Source organism: Aptenodytes forsteri, unplaced genomic scaffold, assembly GCF_000699145.1.
Source record: "Aptenodytes forsteri isolate BGI_AS27 unplaced genomic scaffold, ASM69914v1 Scaffold70, whole genome shotgun sequence".
NCBI classification, from domain to species: domain Eukaryota; kingdom Metazoa; phylum Chordata; class Aves; order Sphenisciformes; family Spheniscidae; genus Aptenodytes; species Aptenodytes forsteri.
Window position 1 is genome coordinate 2,963,601 of NW_008795690.1, and position 18,206 is coordinate 2,981,806.

Consider the following 18,206-nt stretch of genomic DNA (forward strand, 5'->3'; position numbering starts at 1 on the left):
GAGGTTTGTTAGGTAGCTTGCTGTTCTGATTGATACTTATTCACCAAGTAAATCACCAAGATCTTTCCATAATAAAGCATCTCTATATAAATTCAGGAGCCCCTAAAGCTAGAACATTAGAAATACTGAGAACATCATCAGAATGAAGAGGTCATGGTTGCCGCGGGAACATGGATACTTATAGCATACCTACAGTAAAGGGTTAGTCACTTGTCAACAGATCTCTGCGTACAGTAGTGACTCAAATTTTATGAAAACCTGTCTGGGGCCATCAGTGGGTGGTTAATGGAAATATAATCATAACAAACATTAGTCTTTAACCCTGCTGTTTAAGTAACATTGTGTGATTGAAAGCACAGATTTATTTACCCTTATGACTGTGCATCCTGTGCACGGTCTACCTTGCACTACCATAACGTTCTTGCTAAACCAATTTATCTTTTCATTTAAAACATTAATTTATGAGACTCCCTTTGCATTGCGTAAACTCGTAAACTGAATCTCAGAAAAACATTTTACCCTGGGTACAGACCAGTATTCTTAGCTTAACATACAGACATACTGAATTGTAAAATATTAAACATACTACATAAACACCGCAGACGACATATTATTTTTATACTATATATGGTATATTGTCTCAGTAGGCTCTGCAATATACTGATGCATAATAATCTCTTTAAAAACACACTGACTTATTTCTCTTATCCTATAAACACACATTCTTGAATCTATTACTCTATATACTAGTTTAAAATGAAATGTGTAGATTTCTTATTTTTCTATAGCTAAATTTATTTTAATAAAGACTGTGAAGATCAATGAGACATAAACCATTAATCCACATTAAATAAACATGCAAGAAATTAAAGATTTATTACTAGCCAACTAGACTTTCTTACAGTAAAGGAATCACCACATTCTTGTTAGCCATAGACTGTGGTTCCTTGAAATACTAAATTAAGTGGTTAATTAAAAAAGCAAGCAAAAAGAATTAATGTTTCACCATAATTTCTAGCATGCTGTTCAGAACAAAATAAATCTATAGACATATATTGTTGACTTCTACTGTTTTAACAAAGATTTTGCATTTTTGCAAAATATAAGGATAAGATTATGATGAAACACTTTTGGTTTCATGTGCTAAGAATGACAAATAAAATTGAAACCTTGCCCAAAGAAGTAGTGCTACTGATTTTAAAGAGAAAAAATGGATCTATTTGTCTTCCCTGCATATTAATTCAAACCAATGTTATGAGGTACAAAAGAATTTGTCATCCCAGAAGCAAATCAGGTATATTTATGTAAAGAGAAAAGGGATAAAACATATGTTCTTGTAACCAAATACATGAAGCTCCAGCAATCGATGAAAATAGTCATATATCAAAGAAATACAATTTATGCAGTGTGAAGTGAATGGGGTTACTTATTATAAGAGTCTGTAGAATCAGTCCCATTTGCAGTTAGCCTTGTTAGAGTGCATTGCCAGAATGTGCATGATGAGTATCTTGCAATAAAAATTCTTTTTCTTTTTTGCTTTTTATTAAAAAGAAAAGGAAGCTAACAGGAGCTGTTTCATTAGTTTAAAGGCACAGATTTTGTTTCAGCAAAAATGTTAATGGTAATTTATTATCAAAGCTAGAATATATAGGAGATGCACTGTCTCATGGCTAGATAATTTTCAGGTGTTAATCATGCAGTCCTATTTGCAGGAAGGTTTTATGTATATACATATATGTGTATACAATAGATATGGTATTAAAATGTAAAGTAGGAACAACATGTTATGATACACATGTATATTCACAATGAAGTACAGGCTGTGTCCACTGAACGTGCAGGTCCTATGATCCACAAATAAGGGATACCAAAATCCTTCGATTTATTGAGGAACGGCGTGCCAGGTTCAAAATTAGGAGGTCAGATCTGAAGTCATCCATTCCCTGTCACAAAGCCAAGGTCCATCATCCTGCACTTCTACATCTTCTGGAGGATGGATCTTGGGAGAGAGGGCTCAGGGCATTAGTTAAGGTCAAGGAGAAATATTGTCAGCCAGAGTTGCTCACGAAAGAGTGGGCAGAAGGGCAGTAATACTGAAAGAGGAAGAGGGAAGTCTTACGTAGGGCTTCAGAATGCGTTCTGCAGAGATGCTCTACATCCTCCTGTTCACCCTTAGCCATCTAGGGAGTTTCTCTTATAGCAGGGCTTCTGTTTCACTGAAATTATGAAGGTAGATAAAACTGATTTAGCCATTTTTTTTTCACCACAGGGAACATCTTTTTTGACCTCTGCTACAACCAGTGACAAGTAGAGAAAAAAAGAATACTTTTTTTAAGTTCTAAAAATGAAATATTTGCTTGGACTACATGAAAGCCAGTGGGTTTGTTGCTGCTTCCAGGTTTCCCTAGAAATCATAGGAACTACCACAAGTAGTCACTACTCCTGGGTTATGGGTCCTTTTGTTCAGCCCCTCAACTCAACTCACTGTTGCTTCATGCAAGAAAAGGCTACCAGAGTAATGCATGTTTTAAAGAGGTTAACTTACACAATTGTTAACAGAAATGAGGCAAGCAGTCTAGAGCAATAACTGGACTGTCTTCATTACGTATCCACGTTTATGTCAAGATATCAGAGATACTTTAGATATCAAAAGAATGACCCCTCGGAATTTCATTTTTCTGTATTTCAGAATTATCACCTCCAGACACTCACTATTATTGGAGATTATTTAGCCCAGTCCTTTCACTGACTCGGTAAATTATGGGCATGTGTTCAGTAAGTAGCAGGCATAATTTTAAGCTATTTTTAAGTCTACCTTATTTATTTGATGAATTAGCTATTGGTGATGACTATGTTCTTAAGTTTCCTAAGTCTTGATGCAATCTCAAGGATTTCTAATTGTATTTCTATCTTTAAGTGCATTTTTGAGAGAAAGGTTGATTTCACAGGCCAATTCTTTTTCCACCGGGACAGACTTTCTCTGCTTCAGTTCCAGTTTGAAAAATTTACACTAGCTGTCCAGTAAGACTATTTGTCAAGCTTATATATTAATATTTGTGAGGTAAAAGCATTTCCCAGATTGAAAATAACTGAAAATTATAAATACAAAGTATTTTTTTATTTATTGAGAAAATTAATTTTCATTTTCATATATGCATGAGAATATAGAAAGAAAAGCTGAGCAGTTCTGAAATCTAAAATGAAAAACACAATCCATATCTCAAAAAGTACGTCCTAGCAGGATTTATAAATATACTCCACATTGTTTTCTTCCCTGCAGAGTTAATACTTACACAGTTTGCTTGTTTATTATTGCACAAATTCAGCTACTTGCTGCCTGAGGATTTCAGGTGAATGCATGCAGCCTGAGCGCAGACAGTCTAGATCTTTATTTGTGTTTTTATCCAACAGCTTTATTGATGCAATTACTTTCCTTATGCATGAAAACCTCTGTGAGGGCAGGGGCAGCAATGCAGTTACCCAGATTGTTAAAGGAGAGACTATTACTGGCCTACACATACATGTGCAAGAACAAAAAGAGCACAGAGACCTTCTGTTTCCCATATCCTCTCCTCTCTCTGCATAAATGCAGTCTCCTAGCACATTCTTGACCAGATGGTGAAATTCACTCCTCAGAAAGTGAAAGGTGGCAGGAGATCAAATGACAGCTTAGATATCCCTTATGGATCAGTCGACAAATAGAGAGAGTGTGCCAAGTATCAACCTAGGGTTGCAAAGACCATATTCCTGCTAATGTCTAAGCAAAGCCTGCAAAGCAGAATCTCGCCCAGAAATTCCCTTGAGAACACAGTGCAGAGCAGAGCCTTAAAAGTGCAATCTCGCTCTTAAGGTTACATATGAGCTTCCTAAATGCTCAGTCAGCAGCAGGAACATTAACCATTGCTCCAGTCAATCACAATTTTCAAAGGTTACGAAAGCGCTGCCTGAGACATGGTTAAGACATAATGATTTATAATATATCAATCCCTAGTAGTAGAGTCTCAATACCTTCCTTTCACAGTTCCTCCTAGAAAGCTTTCTTCTAAACTACTATGTTAAGATTGTGAATCAATTTTACACTTAAAAAATCCTAACAGATGCTATCAATAAAACATATTGGTCTGGTAAAAGTCAATTTGACCTTTACAGGTTTGTATAGTTTTCTGAGAGCTTGACTTTAATTACAGTCTCATTCAACTGTTTTCTCCTGAAAATAATATTATTCTCCTAGAAAGGTTTCTTCTAAACTACTATGTTAAGATTGTGAATCAATTTTACACTTAAAAAATCCTAACAGATGCTATCAATAAAACATATTGGTCTGGTAAAAGTCAATTTGACCTTTACAGGTTTGTATAGTTTTCTGAGAGCTTGACTTTAATTACAGTCTCATTCAACTGTTTTCTCCTGAAAATAATATTATTTTAAATGTGCCTAGCAAGCACTGGTTGACTCCCATTTTCTTAATCCTGATGGGACTTACACTAGGTTTGTGTTACCATATCAGTTTTAAACTCATTAGGTAAGGAGACTATATTTTCTCCAAGCTACTTCAGATTCCTGCGCTCCAACAGCTCCCAGCTTCTGAGCAAAATTTTAGAGTGAGATTGTGTACAAACACAAATGTTTCAGAGATCAAAATCTATGTCTAAGTAACAGGAAAACTATACGTACCTAGCAAACAAGAAATAAAAATTCAGTCTTGCGGTCCTGGTGTCGTTAAAGCTGACATAATTTTATACTACAAATTACTACACCTGACTGTAATAATCTACTCCCCATTCATTTGAATGTTTAAGAGAATTGCTCTGATATGATTTACAGGATGTTGATTTGTAAAAAAACAGTATTGTCTAAAATTTTTGAGTCTTCGTTTGTCAAAATATCCTTCTGCTATTAAAGATATGTAATTTATCATAAATAATTTTACAAAAATACACTTTCCCCCCAAATTCCACAAAAACATAACAAAATTCAGAAGGATTGTGTTTCTGTCAATTTTGAACATAATGTTGCAAGCTCTGTATACAAAATTTTGCCCACATGAGTATTCAGATGCAATTGCCACAACTCTGTGCCTGAATATGTTTATGTACATGTATACGTTCATAGAAAAGTGCCTGACTTACTTCTTAGTGATACTTTAGCCTTAATTTCTTGCTGTCACATTAAATATAAAAGAATCCCATCATTTCCAGAAGTCTCCAGCATTTAATCTAGCTTCCAAAGGCTAACAAAAATAATATTGTGACATTTCTGTAACTTAAGACACGTAGTCCAATTTTGAAGTCCACTGATGTCAATGAAAGGATTCTTATTCAACAGGTATTGGATTAGGGCCATAACTAGCATCTAGTCCTATTCATTAGATTTTCTTTTTCTTCCATTACCTCCAAATCATTCTTTAAAAAAATATGCAGTTGTTTGGAATAAAACATACAGACTTTGAAGCTTTTTAATGGGTTCCTGGTAGTTGCTGCTATTTTAATGAATCAAGTGAATGACACTAAATGATGCATTAAACACAGTAATGGCCAGCGGGATCATTGCTCACATGATGTATTAACAACATACCGGCCAGCAGGAATAACACTCTAGTAATATATTAAGAAACAACATCTGGCAAGTACCCATGCTAAACCTTCAAGCACTGCAGTGTTAATTGTAGCGTTGCCCCCAAATTATTAGTACTTTGAGTTTGCATTTATGGCTTTAAAACAGGAGGTACTTCATATTTATCATGATCATACTAGTGGACTTTTTGAAAAATCATGTGTACTGAACACTGAAGGGCAGATATTACATCCTTTGGGATAAAAAAAAAAAGAGAGAGACTTAGAAAACTGTATTTCGAAGCATAAGCAAATCTTTTATCTTATGGTAAAAGAACACCTCTTAGAACACGTTTCCAGTGTGTATAAGTGCCCGATCTCTTTCAATCTCCAGATCTAAACAAGAACACGAAAAATATGACAAAAAAGGAGAGAAATATATATTTCAGGAAATTCTACTAATAACAGCTCTAAAATCCTTGTACCTTCTCCTTTGGCTTCTTCTTGTGTATCTCTGTTGCTTTTTTATTTGAGTGGAAGATGTTTTTTTCTCAGCTCTGCTTTTAACCATGGCCCTTCATTCTTCCTGTGTAGTATTCTACATTCAGTCAGTGTTCTAGAAAGTAAAAAGCAAGAACAAGTAAAATAGAAGAAAAAAATCCGAAAGAATGTTCTTTTGCAGGAAACTTTCCCCAGGAATGTACCAATTTGACCACATTTCTTTAAAAACAATTGCATTAAGTGTCTTGATAAGGCTTATTGGAATGCAACAGTTTAATTATAATATAAAAAGTTGAAGTTAGAATGATACATATTGAATGGCCCAAAACAAATATTGTGTTTCATGCAGGATGGAAATTCTGAGATTTTCACCAATGCCAGTCATTGATGGAGAAGTTTCTGATGCTCTTGCTGAATCTACATAACTGTACTCCTCAATATAGCTGCTGAATTATCACAGTTCTTAGTCAAACATAATACACCATATCTCAAATCCATAGCTTAACACCAGTCCTGATGAGTATTCAGGACCATTTTACAGCAGTTTAAATGTTGCTTCTTACCTGCTGAAATACTGGACTGATTTTTGTCATCTGGCATTACGTATGTCTGTGTCTTTATTTTCTTCTTTCCTTCTGTGTTATAAGGTTCCTGAAATTTCGCCTTATAACCAAACACAGAAGTGGAGCTCCAAGTGAACACTTTCTTCAGTTCATCCTGTAGATTAATGACTACTTGTGACTTTTGTCATGATTTTCTAGAATGTGGGAAACGTGTTTATTCTTTGCTGGCATGCAGAGTTCTGCAAAATAGAGTAATGAGACATCAGCAGACTTTCTAAACTTCTTCATATTTTCAAATAAAGCATACAGCACTATAAATGGATCACAATAACTCATACATTTCACAATCTTAATGAAAATTTACATTTCAAAATGTAAAAAAATGGGATCAAGAGTGTATGTCAATAAAACATTTCCCACATCTTAAGGAAGGAAGTAAAATTTAACACTTCAAATACAAAGGAATTTTTTAAAATTACTCTGTTTCTTAGCAAATAGCTGTAAAAATGATTTCCAGTACTGAAAAATGACCTACTGTGAAATATTAATGAAGAATTTAATACCGCGGTCCATTAAAGTGCATGGCAAAATTCCCACTAACTTCATCTGAGGTTGTTAACAAAGCTCTAGGAGAAGGTTGTTACATCAAATAGAAACTATTGATATTACCATGTCAATTTTATCTTGTTATGTTTCCCAAATTAAGACAAAAATCTAACTCCGGGTAAGGAAATGGGAAACAGATGGGGTTAACTGTTCTAAGTATAGTGAGATTTAACTCACACACTGCCTGTACAGTATCATAGATCTAGATTATATTTTAAATATAATCTTTAGTTTCCACAAAAGGTTTATATATCTAGGCCTGTATAGGCTGAATGGTCAGACCTTCGTTACACCGCTTCACAATAAGATTCTCCTAATACAATACTGAAATGGGTCTTCTGATATTTGTAATTTGTAAATTAATAAATACCAATATGAGTTTTGCAGATGCAGAATCTTGCACTGGAAAAACGATTGATTTAAAAGCTGTAGCACAGTATCTTTTGTTCTGTAGAGTTTGTTCTCAATTACTTTGAGACTTTAAATCTTGGGCTGTTTTAATCTCTACTATGCTACTTTCTTATGTGTACTACCACAGACTCTGAGCCATTCCAGACTTATACTAGTATAAGTATTGCTGAATTTTAAAAGCAAGTGTATTTTCTTTCTTTCTAGTAACATCACTAAGGCTCACACTGTAAGAAATTATACCATTAAAAGAAAGCCCAGGCTGCTAAGCCATGCATAACTGGGTTAAATCAAGAAGTGTACTGCTGTCACCACCTATCGGTTATCTGTTTAGGTGTAAAAAACAAATCATTTAGAGAACAGAACTGAAGCTAATTAGAAAAACTAGCAAACACAACAGAAGAATTAATAAGAAACATTAAGTTAAAAATCTCAAATTCAAGTCATTAATTGAGAGCAATTTAAAAGTCCATTTAAGCATATACACAGGAATGAGAAACAAACGTGTCCAGCTCTTTGTGCTTATCAGTAGGAAGATTACTTCACAGTAGCTGAAACATCTGACAGAGAAATGCATCCTTAATCTGGTAACATAAATAAACTACTTTCTGACAATCCATTTCAAGGACTTAATCACCAAGGTAACTAGCCTTGTTTACGGAGGTTTGCCCTATTAACTTTATCTGGCGTTCTAAGAAGGCAAAAGATTTCCAGTATCAGGAAATACGTAAACACGTTAAATACATTTACCACCCTACTACGTGCCACTGTATGATGCTGCAGCAATAATAAAGAAAAGAATTACACGTGTGTCAAAATGAAAACATTGGCAGGGAAGACCAAGGAGTCTGTGGTCCAGTTCAAGTAAACAGCACTTGGTACAGATCAATGGCATCTAGCGTGGCCAGGATACTGGGACAACCTGGACAGGATTTGCCTGTGGAAGATGGATGGATCAGGGATGCTGTTTACACTGTCTGCACCCTGCAGACTGGCAAATACTAATAAGCCAGTGCTGAAGGAGTGCAGGCTACTCTTTATATAATGTGATAGCAAATACTGCATTTGGCAAGAAATTCAGTAGGGTGCTTTCCAAGCTTAAAAGAGCTTTCTGGGTTCATTCAATTCAATTCTTTGTAACATGGCTTCCTTCCAGGAGTTTCAACATGCCATTCATTCAGTGAAATGTACTTTAAGTCAATGGTAGGTTTGCCTGCATAAGAAGTATGAGTTCTGTCTCTATTACCAATTAATCTTTGGAAGTCAGCTTGTGTGCAATTTATTTTAAAACTAAGTTACTTTCTAATAGCCCACTTGCATAGTACACACACAGGAGTAGGGATATTTTGTGAGAACTCTAAGACTGGGTTCAAAATGAGGTTTTTAGTTGTTTTTTTTAAAAATATAAAATCCAGAATTATATTGATAGGAAATTATACTATTTTCATCCTATCATTATTTATTAATACAAAAATATCTATAAATACTTTTAAATTGTATTTCTAAATTGATCGGATACAGACAAGAATTAAAAGTATTGACTTGTCAACGGTCAATGTATAAAAGAATCTGATATTTTCTGGTTATTGCTGTTTGCTTTGATTTAGCATTTATAAAGTGCTTTCTGTCTCTAAAGGACATTATACCAGAGACACCTGAGTGAACAGCAAAGCAGCATGGGTGAGGAAAGTGAGATTTCAACAAAACACAATGCGTGTGCCTATCTTTCCTAACTCAGCTTACGGGGCTTCTTTCAATTCATCCTGAAATCACTTGCTGAATCAGGGTCTGACTGCACACAAAACATAATGGATAACAAAGGGCAGGAAACTCTGTCACAGTGACTTATTCACGAACACCCGAGGAATGGAAATCATTCTAAATAGAGAGCCAGACCAGGATGAGCTTACTGAACTGAAACAACGGGGATCATTTGTGGTAGAAGCTGATTCTTTGTGTGAAGAGGTTGTCAGACTTTGGCCCAAGTAGTTCAGACACTTTTTCTTAACAAAGGGTGAGACTGAGCACCTCCCATTCACACTGAGCAACTGCTCTTGGAAACACCACCACCCCAGAAACAGGACTCCTGTAAGAGGAGGGGGTTTGCAATCTCACCCAAACAAATGAATAAAAAGTCTGCCTGCTTCCAGATAATTCCTGAGCAGAAAACAGGGCTAGATTTGTCATGTAGGAGCATTCACTCTGAATCATTCACTCTGCTCTCCACTTGAAACAAACCTTCTCTTTGTGTAATTGTAATGCTCCCTAATTACTTATGACTGACCAATTATTTAAGTGTTAAGTTAATACTATATATAGTCAATCTGCTTGCATTTTGTGTCACACAAGGATTCTCATTTTATGTACTGTACTTCTCCATTTCCCTTAAATGATGCCAAGTAAATTAACATCAAGGTTTCTGCCTGCTAGTTTGCTCAAACAGACATGTCTTCTTAGATATCTTTTAAACCAGTTCTGACATTTTAATGGGATATAATTATTATAATGAGAAATCCATTATAGAGATGAGATTGAGGTCATATTAAGAAAACATTTTCCCCCTTTGTTATTGTATGCAATGAAGTCCATTGATCTTTTAAAACAGACTAAGATTTCTAAGAAACAAAATAAATATAAAATGTTTATGCAAGCAAAACAAAGTAAATGTAGTGTGGGAGCATTTCTGTTTATATAGATCTAAGGCAAAACATTTTATATGTATATTTGCAGTGACTTTGAGAAACTCCTAATGCTATTCTGCAGGTATACAGTCCTGAGAGAAAAAATGGAGGAGCTCTGAATTCCCCCTTTAATCTATCCTGTGTTCTATTTTGTACCTCTGTCAAACCACATAACATTTCTTATGTAATACAGGCCTATAGGAAGCATTTTTTATTTCCAGCTGGTACAGTTCTAAATTCAAACGCTCAGACATAATTTAGTTATTTTTTCCCTATATGTGGATTGTTTATTTACTTTACAAACTTGCACAGAAAATGTAACTGTACACTAAACCATTAGTATTCTGTTGGGAAGATTTGTGTTTTGTGTTGGAGGCAGTTCACATTAAACTCAAGGTCTTAATACTCCTTTGAGGCTCTGAAGCCCCATGGCAACTCTTGAAAAGACTTTTATTTCTTCAGCATATGTAAATTGGATAGGGTGAAGTCAATGTGATTTAAAGCTAACATCTCTTCAAGAGCTCAGATGAGACAAAGGTTTTATTAAATGAAATAGTAGAGGAAATTGAAGTTCCACATTTCAATGTAATGTGATCATGAAGATGGAAAATAATATTTAGTGAAATTAAAAGTGCAGGCTTGAAATTTACATCACTCTTAATCTACATCTGTTCTTTTCATTTAATTTATCTGACATGCCCCACTTCTTCCAGGGGAATTAGAGAACAAGATCTATTGGATATAAGGATATTAGCAAGACTGCATTGGGGTCATACATTAATTTCTGCAACAACCTTTTTACTATATTAATTAGGCAGAGATAATAGCAAATTAAAAAGAAGTTGAAGTTTGTATCACACACAGATCCTTGCCTATGCTTATAATTAAATACAAAATTTATATTCACATGCCCTATACTGTTATTTTAGACCGCTCAGAAGGGAAAAAATATATTTCTCAAAGTTTTAGTTTGAAAAATAGACTCGGCTTCAAATTATTTCTGTTTCAAAAGTGAGTACATTTAACATTTACTGAGGTGTCTAATTTAAATGGTGCTACATTAGGGCTTAACAAGGTATTACTGTTTGTCAAGAGTTGACCTGTACCAGGTTGTTTGTGTCATAAAATTATTTCATCCTGTACATTTTCTCAGACATTCATTAGTTGTTCAGAATTCAAAATAGTGCATTACCTGATAAAGTATTTTAAGTATTTTTCCAGAATTTGAAAAAGCAAGAGAAGAGGGAATAAAATAATGCAAAACTTGTTTACAGCTATTTAAGCTTTATATAAATTGATAATTGTCATGGCATAAAGGGAACACAGACAGTACAACCACTACAAATGTCAAAAAAGGAACTTTCATTCTTGTGGGCTTTTACACCCTAAGAGGTACCAGCAGGCATGGAGCACTGGATCGAGGAGGTTCAAGAACTCCAGCTTGTGTCTTTCTAACCTCCTCAGGCCATTTTTACATGTGCATTCTAGCAGTAGACATGGAATATTGTCCTGGTTTGGGCTGGGATAGAGTAAATTTCCTTCCTAGTAGCTGGTACAGCGCTGTGGTTTGGATTTAGGGTGAGAACAATGTTGATAACACACCCATGTTTTAGTTGTTGCTAAGCAGTGCAAGTCCTAGTCAAGGACTTTTCAGCTTCCCATGCTCTACCGACTGAGAAGGCTGGAGGTGCACAAGAAGCTGGGAGGGGGCACAGCCAGGACAGCTGACCCCAACTGGCCAAAGGGACATTCCATACCATGGGACGTCATGCTCAGTACATAAACTGGGGGGAGTTGGCCGGGGGGCAGTGGTGACTGCTGCTCGGGAACTGGCTGGGCATCAGTCGGCAGGTGGTGAGCATTGTGCATCAGTTATTTTGTATATTCTGTTGTCATTATTATTATTATTTTCCCTTCCTTTTGTGTCCTATTAAACTGTCTTTATCTCAACCCACGAATTTTATTTTACTTTTTTTCTCCGATTCTCTCCCCCATCCCACTGGGGGTGGTGGTGGTGAACGAATGGCTGTGTGGTGTTTAGCTGCCTGCCAGGTTAAACCACAACAAATATTTTCAATGAAAAGGAGAAAATTGTGTATAAGAGCTCCTTCTTTCTCCTTCTTACACAGACACTCGCATATCCAAGAAGATATCAAACTATGTATCTCAGCACCAAATCTAGCAATACAAAACTGCAATTCTGGAGTAACTGGGTTTAAGGCATCCTTTAAAAAATACGGCCTTCAATATTTAATTTATAAGACAGCATTTATATTTACTTTTAGCTGAGTTTGCATTTAAGTAATATGTAGTGGAACTACGTGCTGAACGTTGACATAAAAGTTCACATTTCAAATTAACTTTTTTCCCTCATACTTGAATGACACGGGAGGACATAATGCTTGAAACAGCAGGAGAAACGAAATCAATTAGCCAGTGATCTAACATAAGAAGTGCTAGGTTTGCCTCAACTCTTCACAATCAGTTCTGCAAATGAATGTAATCAAGTCCAACAATACTGCTGCTTATGAGGTACCATTAAAATATATAGAATAGTTTTGTATACCAGTCATCGTCTAAATGATGATCCTGAGTCTTTACACAGATAAGGAGAAATGGAAAAAATCTAGCACTCTGACAACACCAGTTCTTAAAAGCATAACAAATTCCTCTACAAAGCTATACTGTTATACAAATAGCGCAAGTTCTTTTTTTACGTTATGATGATTTGTTTAATTTTTTTTTACAGCTTGCAGATCAGTCCCTATTTAAAATGGAAGCAGATGCATTTTAATTAAGCACCCTTTACATTATGGGGCATGAGGCCTGTCCTTTAGCATATAAATTGGACTTCTTTTTTCCTGGTTTTGAATATTAAACAATGGTGGGTTCACTTAACCATTGTATGCAGCTGTCAAATTTTACAATTTTTACAATAAAACAATTTTCAAAGTTGCAACTATTCATATTGAAATCCTCTTATTTCATCCATCTGCAGTTGATTTTGTGGTTTTAGTAAATCATTTCAACGTATGGTGGCTGCAAGCACTTTGCCTGATATCTAGACTATTTCCCCTCAAAATTTAATGCATGATGGTTGAAGACAAGTATCTGTACAGTATGGAGAGTACAAACAGCACACAGAAATAACAACACATATACTTCAAGACAGTTAAAGAGATTATTTCCTTATCATGACAGCAAAATGGCTTTATGCATTGTACATTCATTATAATTCAGGAAGTTCAGAATGTCATTTTTCCTCTCTCCAAAGCATACATATTTCACATTGATTTCTGGTTCCCATGACACAGCATTCATAATTTCAACACAGTGAAAAAAAATAAATCAATGCTATGCTTGTGAGATTGTATGATTTTCTGTGAACTGCCATATGTTGAGTACTACATGTGTATGGCTGAAGTAAGTCTTATCAGTCACCTACAGAGATGAGGGGTGCTTTGTATAAATCAAACATTATTCTTCAAAGTGCACTGTCCATAGATAATGAATTTTTTACCATTGTTTATATTGATCAGTTGGCCATTTCATTGTCTGACTACTAGTTTCCCAGATTGACAACTGTTAAATATTTGATATAACAAATAAAGTTGTCCTGTTACGTTGATTTAGCCATGTAGTAACAGAATTCTGCTCTACTATGGAGATCAAAGGGAACACAAGTGCAGATACTTCAGGAATACTTCAGAAAGCCATGTCATGAAGTCTCAAATAACCAAGACTCTCTTTTCAGTTCCACTTCTGCAGTTGCACTTCCTTCCAATCACCCATGTCTGTGAACAACAAGTTGATATTACACATCTAACATTTAGACAGGAATGAGGAGGGCATGAAAGATTACCATGAAATTCTCACCGTAAAGTCAATAGTGTAAGCCTTGAGCAAGGCCAGAGTTGAAGTGCTGGTGGTAGATTTATGCCTTCATACAGCTGAAATAATAGTTTTCTGAGGTTGAGAGAAATTATGGAACTTCATTAAAGCTGCCATCATGGACAAATTTTGCAACGAAGACTGCGCACTTGACGAATGATGCTGTGTGCCTAAGTGCACTGTCTGATTTAGAGTTCAAACCTTTTGTAGTACATTCCATGAAGATAAAATATTTAGTGCCACTATATTGTGGGCTCTATATTTTTGACAATATGTTTCATGCCTCATTTGCCACCAAAGTAATGAGATTTTAGTCAATGTTCAAAGACTGACTTCACATTTTTCATGGCAAAAACCCAAATGGGTTATTTTTCTACACTAGTGTACTGCTAGTTCAATGAAGCCCTGAAGTATATGTAGACCTTGAGGCAGTCAAAGTGTAAAACATTGACTTCACAACACAGAGACGACAAGAAGCAAAAACACTGATTAATGATTGTAGCTGTCCACTGGTTCCTAGAATATAGCCTGCCATTTACATTTTTTTCCAAATAGTAAGGTGCACTGATACAATACTAAACTTTTCAGAAAGTAAACAAATTCTCGCATATACAGATATAGAAATATAGAACATAGACCTCACTTGTTAAGCGTTAAATAAGATTTTTGTCCCAACTCTAGTTTTGCTTTCCCTAAGACACCTGAGATTACAATGGATTTTTGAAAATATGTATTGTGAAATAACCAACAAAGCATTACATGAAACATTGATGATCATTTCCCTCCTTTTTTCATAGAATAAATTATAGCTCAAACTGTTGTTTTACTGAGTATCGAAATCAATACAGTACGTACCTATATATTCTGTCAAAAGACAGAACAGTCTTTATTTTTAAAAACGGAAGATAGAGGGAATTTTCTGACACTTTTACAACACTTATTATGCAAACACTAGCATGGTCTTTTATCATGTAGACAAATAGTATTACCATGAAATTTTGAATATAAAGATAACAAGAAAGCAAACACAGAGGAAAAAAAAACCAGACTTAGAAGCCCTGGAATGGCCTTTAATTTATCAGGCTTGGCTTGCAGTCATTAAGAAGGAGTTTGCCCACACTGGAATCAACAGTGCCAACAGTTTAAATTGCTAGTTTTAAATCAGGTATTGAGTGAAATACTAACTGGACTACAAACATTGAAGAACAGGGTAAAAAAAAAAAACCCAGCCTGAACACCACTGTGCTGTAGCCAGCCTTGCCATTACTAAACAATCTAACTTAAAGCTATGCTTTAGCCACTTTGTGCTGTACATAGTCAGAAAAGAACTAGAGATGCAAGAGATTTATGAGTTGCTTTTAAAATACAGAAAAAATATGTTAAAATAATAACAATTGATTGCATGAGTTGCCTTTTGTATATTATGGACTATAAAATGATATTAGAAAAGAGTAAATGCCTGGTTTCAAAAGGAAGGTGTGACCACTGTGGAACGCTGACTCTGACACTTTAAGAAATGGCTACCAATCACCAATCATTGTTAAGAAAGGCTAAATACTGCAAGTTTAAATAGATTAGCAGCCATCAACTGTAAAGAACAGTGTATTTAAATTTAAGCAAAGTTTTAATGGAAGTTCTGATCTTTCTGCTTCCCCAAACCACATTTCAATGCCTAAACCTCAGGCATAGACATTTGATAATATTACACAACATTACTATAATAGGGCTTTTTAAAGTATGCAACACACAATATCTAAGCGTGATTTGTAATTGGAGAAACACAAACAAAACCATATGAAAAAATCTAAGAAACTTTTGATACTGTCTGTGTCTGTGTCAGAGCGGGCAAGCAACTGAATTTTGCTCCTCATCTGCAAGGGCTTTTGAGAGGGGACACCTTCCTGAATCTGCCATTTACAATGCAATTTCACTCCATTCCAGAACTGGGTATGGCAAACCCTCTCTATTAGAAGACATCTGCAGAGAGTAAAATCCTGACTTAATCTGAGGACACATCAAGATGACATTGATTTTGGAAGCTGAGGTCTTATTCCAGAGCACCTACCTTTTGCATAGCTGTGCAGGAGAAAAAAAGATATCGCTTTCTCATGACTATTCAGAATGTAAGGGTGCTCGTGTGAACTCCAGGACAAAACAAGAGGGAAAACTAGAATTAGCAACCAGATTAGCACCTGAGCTATAGCTGGATGTTGCAGAATTATATTTGTAGCATGACCTGTTCCAAGTTCTCTCTCCTTCCAATCATATCCACCCTTCCCCCATTCCCCCAACAGCAGCAGTGCACTGTGAGATGTATATAGGAATGGGATCTTAGAGTGGCTGATGATAACATAGAATAAGACTATGGAGCTGTCTAGCCTCTCCCAACCATTTTTGGCATAATTCGTGCCCATCTGTTCCCTTTCATGCTGCAGTCCAGAGGGAAGCAGATGGGACCTACTCTGCAGTCTTCTTCTGAAACTCATATTCATTATAACCTAATTTTTAAAATTACAGTCTTGCTGTCAGCAATGCTGCTCAACCAATTTTTTTCCTCTCTACAGAAGCAAAAATAACCTTTACAATAATAGGCTTTGTCCATAAAGGTCATAATGTTAAAGAGATACTGACAAGTGAACCATCTCCTCATCCCTGGAAGCAATCTTGTTTCCATTCCAAGCCTTGGACTGGATCTGGGCATGACTCCCTAACATGTGGTGTGGCTGATGCTCCTCTGACATTTTTCAGCGAAGGCAGAGGAGTGAATGGTTTTTCTACTGTGTCAGAAACTGCTGCTGCTTGTTTCACTAGTTGCCAGATTGCTAGCTCTTTTTCTTCCTGACGTTCTGCTCTGAGGGAAGCACTGTCTCAAACACTCTGCTATTTCATGATGACTTATTTTTAATAAGTCTTTAATAAGTTTTGCTTTTCCAACATCATTAAAAGACTATACAGAAAAATCACTGGATGGAGAAACACTTATGTTTTCTGCTGCCATTCTTCTTGTGTTTTTGAGTATGGGCTTATTCTTTAAATGAATTCCATTCCATTTAATGATAACTTTCTGCATGGACTCAGTGTATAATTCCCCCCCTCCACTTTGTACCCGAATTGAGCATACAGTGATGATCTCCTGACATTTCAATTAGCAGTTTTATACTCTTTATTTTTCAGATGGTTTCTTCTTTTTGGGGGCTTAGAAAGAAGATAATGTTATCAGCCATTCTTTTCCTCCTGTGTTTTTAAACAAGGAAATAATTAAATTAATATTAAAGCTTTTGCAAACAGAATAACAAAATACACAAATCTGATGACTGCCACTATTTATTAGAACATATCTGAAAATAAGTATCTATGAAATTTTTTACTTCTAGTATTTTCTTCTCATAAGCTGTGGGAATGTGCTAATTCAGGCATAAGCAATTGCCCATTAAAATGCATTTGATGGTTCTGTGCCAGATCAGTTCAGGTTCTATCCTTCTCCCATGGTACATACATCTCAAGGAGCAAATTCCACTTCTTATTGATCATTCCTATCCAGGTCAACATTAAATAAGTGAAAGTAAATCATAATCGAAGAGATACAAGACAGGCAAGGGTTCACCCTTCTCCTGTTACCTTGAGGGTGGAGCAGGCAACGTGTGGTTGTGAATGAATGGAATTTTACTTCTCTGTCCATCCGTGTCTGACAGGAGAACTGTAGAATATGAGAAAAAGTGCATAAATAGGTAACAATGATAAACATTAAGAAATCCAAGAAGACAAACACAAGTGCTGCTCATTAGCAAAGCTTCTATGACTTCCCTATGCAATGCCTCAATCTGACCTACAGCAATGAGGCATTTTTCACACTGCTGCATCTTAAGCAACAGCCCTGCTGATTAATTCCTTTGTGTTGTCCTGACATATTTTTCCTAGCTAGATATTTTTTAAGAGGGCAGAAAAAGAAAAATATTTAAGAAGTCCAGACTGACACAATCACAAAATCCTGTCCTTCCTGTCTT

General features: G+C 35.6%; 1 long non-coding RNA gene across 1 annotated transcript; it reads right to left on the bottom strand.

Annotated features, from left to right (window-relative positions):
* Positions 1 to 1,203: 1,203 nt before the first annotated feature.
* LOC103901896 lies at positions 1,204 to 17,900 on the bottom strand. Its single transcript, XR_657755.2, has 4 exons — positions 17,821 to 17,900; positions 6,617 to 6,855; positions 6,038 to 6,168; positions 1,204 to 2,216 (listed from the first exon to the last, which is right to left on the bottom strand). It is a non-coding gene; the product is annotated as an uncharacterized LOC103901896 (long non-coding RNA).
* Positions 17,901 to 18,206: the final 306 nt, after the last annotated feature.